General features: G+C 45.7%; 1 protein-coding gene across 3 annotated transcripts in view; it reads right to left on the bottom strand.

Annotated features, from left to right (window-relative positions):
• The window catches only part of LOC139752213 (immunoglobulin superfamily member 11-like), a 46,944-nt gene extending 37,810 nt beyond the window's left edge, over window positions 1–9,134 (bottom strand). For all 3 annotated transcript variants that reach the window (XR_011713522.1, XM_071668212.1, XM_071668211.1), the window contains exon 1: window positions 8,864–9,134. The gene's annotated coding sequence lies outside the window, so the exon portion shown is untranslated. The remainder of the gene's footprint in view (window positions 1–8,863) is intronic.
• Between the last annotated feature and the right edge of the window lie 225 nt (window positions 9,135–9,359).

Genomic DNA, 9,359 nt, shown 5'->3' with positions numbered 1-9,359 from the left:
CATGTGTAACAACCACAACACTGGCTCTCATGTGTAACAACCACAACACTGGCTCTCATGTGTAACAACCACAACACTGGCTCTCATGTGTAACAACCACAACACTGGCTCTCATGTGTAACAACCACAACACTGGCTCTCATGTGTAACAACCACAACACTGGCTCTCATGTGTAACAACCACAACACTGGCTCTCATGTGTAACAACCACAACACTGGCTCTCATGTGTAACAACCACAACACTGGCTCTCATGTGTAACAACCACAACACTGGCTCTCATGTGTAACAACCACAACACTGGCTCTCATGTGTAACAACCACAACACTGGCTCTCATGTGTAACAACCACAACACTGGCTCTCATGTGTAACAACCACAACACTGGCTCTCATGTGTAACAACCACAACACTGGCTCTCATGTGTAACAACCACAACACTGGCTCTCATGTGTAACAACCACAACACTGGCTCTCATGTGTAACAACCACAACACTGGCTCTCATGTGTAACAACCACAACACTGGCTCTCATGTGTAACAACCACAACACTGGCTCTCATGTGTAACAACCACAACACTGGCTCTCATGTGTAACAACCACAACACTGGCTCTCATGTGTAAGAACTAGTCAGGTCACTGTACTGGTGCCTCCCCACCCTGCCCCGGGTTGTGATGTTTGATGTTGTAGAAGGAATAACTCGGTTGTGTCTGGTTATATTCTTTCCTGCTTTGAATTTTGTGGTTGTAGTGTAACCATGTTCCATCATCTTTTATTTTTTCTCTCTCTCTCTCTCTCTCTCTCTCTCTCTCTCTATCTATCTATCTATCTATCTATATATATATATATATATATATATATATATATATATATATATATATATTTCCCTGGGGATAGGGGAGGAAGAATACTTGCCACGTATTCCCTGCGTGTCGCAGAAGGCGACTAAAAGGGGAGGGAGCGGGGGCTGGAAATCCTCCCCTCTCGTTTATTTTTTTAATTTTCCAAAAGGAACAGAGAAGGAGGCCAGGTGAGGATATTCCCTCAAAGGCCCAGTCCTCTGTTCTTAACGCTACCTCGCTAACGCAGGAAATGGCGAATAGTAAGAAAGAAAAGAAAGAAATATGCTGACCTAGTGTTTCAGTAAGTTGTTAAGTGTAGCAATATAAGACCAGTTATTGATCCCCTTCCCTGGTGAGGGGGGGGCAGGTTCAAATCAACCTATAACTATTCAATTTCTTTCATATATCATCAATGTCTTATATTTCATGAGTAAGTCTGTTGTGTGAACGTTACAATATCACATCATATTATGTATAACTCATAGGGTGAGTTTTATATGGCCATAATGTATTTTCTTCTGTGTACTTAAATACACGAACGTACATATATCAACTACATATAGTCAGGTATATATGGCTTCTCACTATTTCTGTTGGCCTGCTGTTGTCAACAGAATAACGTTTCCCACTATTTCTGTTGGCCTGATGTTGTCAACAGAGCAACGCGTGGCAGTATATCTCGGCCAGCAGGTCTGTGTCGCCTCTCCTGGCCCACCGTCCACGGTAAAAGCTTTTCCTAATTCTTCGCTTGGTAACTATGAGATGATTTTTATGTTTTTGTTGAGCGTACTTTTGTACCTCAGTCCCAGTCCTCTCCCGCCCTACCCCGTCTTGTCCCGTACTGGGAACTGTCTTTATATATATATATATATATATATATATATATATATATATATATATATATATATATATATATATATATATATATATAATCATAACTCAGAGAGAGAGACAGAGAGAGCCAAATTCCCGAGTTGGGCTGCTTTCTTAACAACACGACTGCTATGTTACCCTCACTACGTACACTGGGTCACTATAACATAACAACACGACTGCTATGTTACCCTCACTACGTACACTGGGTCACTATAACATAACAACACGACTGCTATGTTACCCTCACTACGTACACTGGGTCACTATAACATAACAACACGACTGCTATGTTACCCTCACTACGTACACTGGGTCACTATAACATAACAACACGACTGCTATGTTATCCTCACTACGTACACTGGGTCACTGTAACATAACAACACGACTGCTATGTTACCCTCACTACGTACACTGGGTCACTATAACATAACAACACGACTGCTATGTTACCCTCACTACGTACACTGGGTCACTATAACATAACAACACGACTGCTATGTTACCCTCACTACGTACACTGGGTCACTATAACATAATAACACGACTGCTATGTTACCCTCACTACGTACACTGGGTCACTATAACATAACAACACGACTGCTATGTTACCCTCACTACGTACACTGGGTCACTATAACATAACAACACGACTGCTATGTTACCCTCACTACGTACACTGGGTCACTATAACATAGCAGTCAACATTATATCTTGGCCCCATTTTCCTGAAGATCTTAACTCTCACTACCTTAACCGGGTCGTCCTCTGATAGTTCACTGACTACGACGGTACGACCACTGAACACGACGGTACGACCCTTGACCACGACGGTACAACCACTGAGCACGACGGTATGACCCTTGACCACGACGATACGACCCTTGACCACGACGCACGACCCTTACAACCCTCTGGTATACCGTCCTGGCCTTAGACCAGACCAGACCCTTTGTGGTCGTTCCGTCGCATCTAAGGGTCGTTCACCTTGTGCTAAAAGGGTTACAGTATAGTTAAACTGCCCTTGTAAATATCAAACTGTCCCGGTAAATACGGCTACACTGGCCGTGGTGAAAGCGACTGTACGTTGCATGATAACAGGCTACGTTGACGTAAAACATGTGGTAAAAGTGTGAGAATTATGTTGTATATCAGGTTTACGTGTAGCCACAGGCAAGCCCCGACCCCCCACCACACTGAGCATCACCACCATGCTATGAGGCCAACATATGTTGCCTAACCTCCTTGCCATGGAGGCCAACATATGTTGCTTTACCCCTTGCCATGGAGGCCAACATATGTTGCGTTATTCCGGCTCACCACATTAACATGACCAGGAATGCTTTCAATTGTTACTTTATGATATATCAAGTGGGTAATAACAGGCTAAACCACACACTTGTCCTGACCCTGGCCTTACACAGTGAAGCCAAGATGACAGCCTTAGCTGTGCACATCTTCCATTACACTGTAGCAGTGAAATGATCAATTGTAACAGTGACATTCCTTAGTTACACTGTAACCGTGAACATACATAATAGCGGTGAAATCTCGTATACACTGTAGCAGTGAATCACTTATAATGCAGCAGTGAAACGTCTCACCTACACCGATGGTACATGACGCCACAAGGGTCACTGCTGCATAGACCTACCACACCAGACACAGACCAGCACACCAGACACAGGCCACCACACCAGACACAGACCAGCACACCAGACACAGACCACCACACCAGACACAGACCAGCACACCAGACACAGACCAGCACACCAGACACAGACCACCACACCAGACACAGACCAACACACCAGACACAGGCCAGCACACCAGACACAGACCAGCACACCAGACACAGACCAGCACACCAGACACAGACCACCACACCAGACACAGACCAACACACCAGACACAGGCCACCACACCAGACACAGACCAGCACACCAGACACAGACCAGCACACCAGACACAGACCAGCACACCAGACACAGACCAGCACACCAGACACAGGCCACCACACCAGACACAGACCAGCACACCAGACACAGACCAGCACACCAGACACAGACCAGCACACCAGACACAGACCAGCACACCAGACACAGACCACCACACCAGACACAGACCAACACACCAGACACAGACCAGCACACCAGACACAGGCCACCACACCAGACACAGACCACCACACCAGACACAGACCAGCACACCAGACACAGACCAGCACACCAGACACAGACCAGCACACCAGACACAGACCAGCACACCAGACACAGGCCACCACACCAGACACAGACCAACACACCAGACACAGACCAGCACACCAGACACAGACCAGCACACCAGACACAGACCAGCACACCAGACACAGGCCACCACACCAGACACAGACCACCACACCAGACACAGACCACCACACCAGACACAGACCAGCACACCAGACACAGGCCACCACACCGGACACAGACCACCACACCAGACACAGACCACCACACCAGACTCAGACCAACACACCAGACACAGACCAGCACACCAGACACAGACCAGCACACCAGACACAGACCAGCACACCAGACACAGGCCACCACACCAGACACAGGCCACCACACCAGACACAGGCCACCACACCAGACACAGACCAGCACACCAGACACAGGCCACCACACCGGACACAGACCACCACACCAGACACAGACCACCACACCAGACACAGGCCACCACACCAGACACAGGCCACCACACCAGACACAGACCACCACACCAGACACAGACCACCACACCAGACACAGACCACCACACCAGACACAGACCAGCACACCAGACACAGACCACCACACACAGAGGACCATGATGCTGGTGGGGGAGGGGAGGGGGGGCGGGATGAACCTCAGCCAGAAGATGGTCTCTGGTGATGGATAATTAGTATCTGCAGATAACCGGAAGATAGTATCTGCCAGACGTGTCTAAGACTTGGTTACAGATATTACAGCGGGGTAACGCAGCCTCAGTTATCCAGCTTCGCTAACTGGTTTAAATGTTTTTGACAACGTACGAGTCTTCAGCACGACGGTTTACGTGGTTTACAATAAGGTAGTCATGTTCACATTGGATGTAAGTTGTAGTTAAGTTGGTCTACATAACTTGTGGTTCACTGTGTCTAGTGGACAGCACGAAGATGTAGAACATGAAGGTGTACAGCACGAAGGTGTACAGCATGGAAATGTACTACGTGAAGGATTACAGCATGAAAGTGTACAGCGCAAAGGTGTAGAGCATGAAGGTGTACAGCATGAACCTAGGTGTACAGCACGAAGGCAACATGAATAAAGTTCTTAGCTTAACACCACCGGAGGATAGGACAAGAAATGATGGATTTAGAAAATAATAGATTCAGGTCGGCTGTGGGTAAATATTGGTGTGGGGATATATAGGGTAGTAGATTTATGAAGGTAGCAGCTCCCACGTACAGTAGTGGAAGCTACGTGGGTCTTTATGGAGGCAGCAGCCCCCACGTACAGTAGTGGAAGCTACGTGGGTATTTATGGAGGCAGCAGGTGCCACGTACAGTAGTGGAAGCTACGTGGGTATTTATGGAGGCAGCAGCTCCCACGTACAGTAGTGGGAGGTACGTGGGTATTTATGAAGGCAGCAGCCCCCACGTACAGTAGTGGGAGGTACGTGGGTATTTATGAAGGCAGCAGCCCCCACGTACAGTAGTGGGAGGTACGTGGGTATTTATGAAGGCAGCAGCCCCCACGTACAGTAGTGGGAGGTACGTGGGTATTTATGAAGGCAGCAGGTGCCACGTACAGTAGTGGGAGGTACGTGGGTATTTATGAAGGCAGCAGCCCCCACGTACAGTAGTGGGAGGTACGTGGGTATTTATGAAGGCAGCAGCCCCCACGTACAGTAGTGGGAGGTACGTGGGTATTTAGGCAGCTTCAAACGAAGGTTGGATGATGTGTTCAGACGGGTTAGTTGTATTGTTGACACACAGGACCTGCCAAGCATGGGACAACAGGTCTCTTGCTGTGTCAACACTTCTAATGTTCTTATGAACAAAAACAAACAAGCAGAATTATCACAATAAACAATGATAAAATAAAACATGAAGTTCAGTAAATGATAATAAATGTGAACCCCGGAGAAAGCATATATCAATGTTGTAATTACTGGCAAAAATTATAAAAATTATATTTGAGAAATTTTTTATGAACCTTAAATATAATACTGTTACCAATAGCCTGGGACATTGTGGACTGCTGTGGTCTGGGACATTGTGGACTGCTGTGGTCTGGGACATTGTGGACTGCTGTGGTCTGGGACATTGTGGACTGCTGTGGTCTGGGACATTTTGGACTGCTGTAGCCTTGGACATTTTGGACTGCTGTGGTCTGGGACATTGTGGACTGCTGTGGTCTGGGACATTGTGGACTGCTGTGGTCTGGGACATTTTGGACTGCTGTAGCCTTGGACATTGTGGACTGCTGTGGTCTGGGACATTGTGGACTGCTCACATCCTGGTTGCCTCATCTTCCCTCCCTCCCTCACATCCTGGGTGCCTCATCTTCCCTCCCTCCCTCACATCCTGGTTGCCTCATCTTCCCTACCTCCCTCACATCCTGGTTGCCTCATCTTCCCTCCCTCCCTCACATCCTGGTTGCCTCATCTTCCCCCCCTCCCTCACATCCTGGTTGCCTCATCTTCCCTCCCTCCCTCACATCCTGGTTGCCTCATCTTCCCTCCCTCCCTCACATCCTGGGTGCCTCATCTTCCCTCATATGGCCTCCATCGTACCTGACATAAGACTTCAGTTGTAACATCTAGTTTCTCTCCATCAATTTTCTGCCACGGATTAAACTATCGTAAATCATTTCTTCTTACAAATCTGTTTAGTTCATGTTTCATAAATAATTTATGATAAATCAACTGATCCACATCTACACTTCTACTTATAAAGTCTTCCTGGATCCACATCTACACTTTACTTATAAAGTGTTCCTGGATCCACATCTACACTTCTACTTATAAAGTGTTCTTGGATCTATATCTACACTTCTACTTATAAAGTGTTCCTGGATCCACATCTACACTTCTACTTATAAAGTGTTCCTGGATCCACATCTACACTTCTACTTATAAAGTGTTCCTGGATCCACATCTACACTTCTACTTATAAAGTGTTCCTGGATTCATCCAAACTCATCCAGTTCAACTTGTAATCGTTGTTGGCAATACAGCAACACTGAAGTGATCTTGCAGTGTGTACACTAAGTTCCTCCCCTGCTCCCTGCCTCTCCTGGTGCCACGTCTTCACCACTCGGGTCTTCCTGCACAACATGACCTCACCACTACCTTCTGTCAGGTCCAGGTCTTCACCACTCGGGTCTTCCTGCACAACATGACCTCACCACTACCTTCTGTCAGGTCCAGGTCTTCACCACTCGGGTCTTCCTGCACAACATGACCTCACCACTACCTTCTGTCAGGTCCAGCTTTCCTGCTGTAATAACTGCTTGATCTCAGGAATCTCCTTCACTTTCTATGTTGCTTCTTCGTCAGGTGACGCCATTATGGGATTGGCTAATCAGTCAACCATTTCTTCGTTATGTTCCACCACACGCACACACACACACACACACACACACACACACACACAGTCTCCCACTTATATATAATATCCTCATATTTTGCAGTTTTCCCTCATGTTCCTGCTACCATGTTGGCAATACATAAACACTGCTGACGGTGACTCTGGCACTGCTGACGACCTGCTCTCCAGCAGACGTGACTCCCTGGGACAACAATTGGTATCTTCGTTTGATGGAGAATTGACCTATGTTTGGGAAAGCATTAAACCCTTAGTCTTGTGTAGCATTTATTTATATTTATTAACTCTAGTAAACAACAGCCTCAGTGTTGTCATGTAAGGACCGCAGTAAACAATGTTACTATTACTTATTAACTCAGACCTTACAGAAAATATATTTAGAGTAACACTGTTACGTTATATATATGGTATTATACTGTCACTGCTAACCAGTATGGTACCATACAGGCAGGTTACCAGTATGGTACCATACCGGCAGGTTACCAGTATGGTACCATACAGGCAGGTTACCAGTATGGTACCATACAGACAGGTTACCAGTATGGTACCATACAGGCAGGTTACCAGTATGGTACCATACCGGCAGGTTACCAGTATGGTACCATACAGGCAGGTTACCAGTATGGTACCATACAGACACAGGTTACCAGTATGGTACCATACAGACAGGTTATCAGTATGGTACCATACAGACACAGGTTACCAGAATGGTACCATCGTCTGTCATAAATTACCATTAAGGCATCACTGAAAATGTTGACTTCATTTGCAAAATGTAACAATTTTCAGATAATATATATATATATATATATATATATATATATATATATATATATATATTTTTTTTTTTTTTTCTTTTAAACTATTCGCCATTTCCCGCGTTAGCGAGGTAGCGTTAAGAACAGAGGACTGGGCCTTTGTGGAATATCCTCACCTGGCCTCGTTCTCTGTTCCTTCTTTTGGAAAATTAAAAAAAAAAAAAAACGAGGGGAGGATTTCCAGCCTTCCGCTCCCTCCCCTTTTAGTCGCCTTCTACGACACGCAGGGAATACGTGGCAAGTATTCTTGCTGCACTATTCCCAGTTTCCTGAACTCTGATCAAAATTTCCCAGATAATGTTAGTCTGGCTCCAGGAACCAGTTGGTTGACGCTGTGGCCAGAGCGGCCTTAACTGCCCCACATAACTATCAGTTTAGAGACGTCAAACAAGCATGACGGATGTATCGCACTATGTTATCTGAGAGAAACTCATTCATTGCAAACTACCTCGTGAGCATTACGGTGTGGCCCTTCCATGTTAAGGTCAGGCCTTGTAATGTGTTAAGGTCAGTTGCATCATCAAACCTCTGCATCACACACCTTACCTAACAATGTTCAACCACTCTCGTCCACTACAATACTGAACACAAGGTCGTTGGTTGTTTATAACCCTCTCACAATGACATTATTATAGACCTTAACGTCTTCACAATATCATAACAACATCTCGGGATTACAGGAAATGTTTATGTTCGTTTTCGTTTGATGCTTACCTTGGTGGTGGGCACGACGCGTCAACTGCTGCAGCTCATCCCATCGGTTCTGAATTTTTCAACTCTTGATTAACTATTAATTATTTATTGTTTTGCTGTTACAAACAGATGGAAATTCCTAATGGATATCAATCTTATTTAACTGTATATGTTATCTTTACCTATCCTTTTAAGCAAGTTTTCTATCCTTGCAGAGAGCATGAACCACCTCACACAACGGCCATCACCATGTACCAGCTACTCACATGACCACCTGCACACACCAGGCCACACTGACCACTACCACAACACCCGAGTCTTGCCTCTCGTTCCTGCCGGGCCGTACAAAAACATATCGTACATTAAATTCCCCTCTTAGAAACATTCTGATGTTTTTATACAACAAATCATCAGTTATACTGAACCACAAATTGCAACATTCTATCGTGTTATTGAGTGAGACGAAGACTAGTCTCATGAAGTAGTAAATATTATGTATGCATGTTTATGAATGTCT

Source organism: Panulirus ornatus, chromosome 12, assembly GCF_036320965.1.
Source record: "Panulirus ornatus isolate Po-2019 chromosome 12, ASM3632096v1, whole genome shotgun sequence".
NCBI classification, from domain to species: Eukaryota; Metazoa; Arthropoda; class Malacostraca; order Decapoda; family Palinuridae; genus Panulirus; species Panulirus ornatus.
The sequence above is the reverse complement of the archived record's forward strand: the minus strand, read 5'-3'. Positions and strand labels throughout refer to the sequence as shown.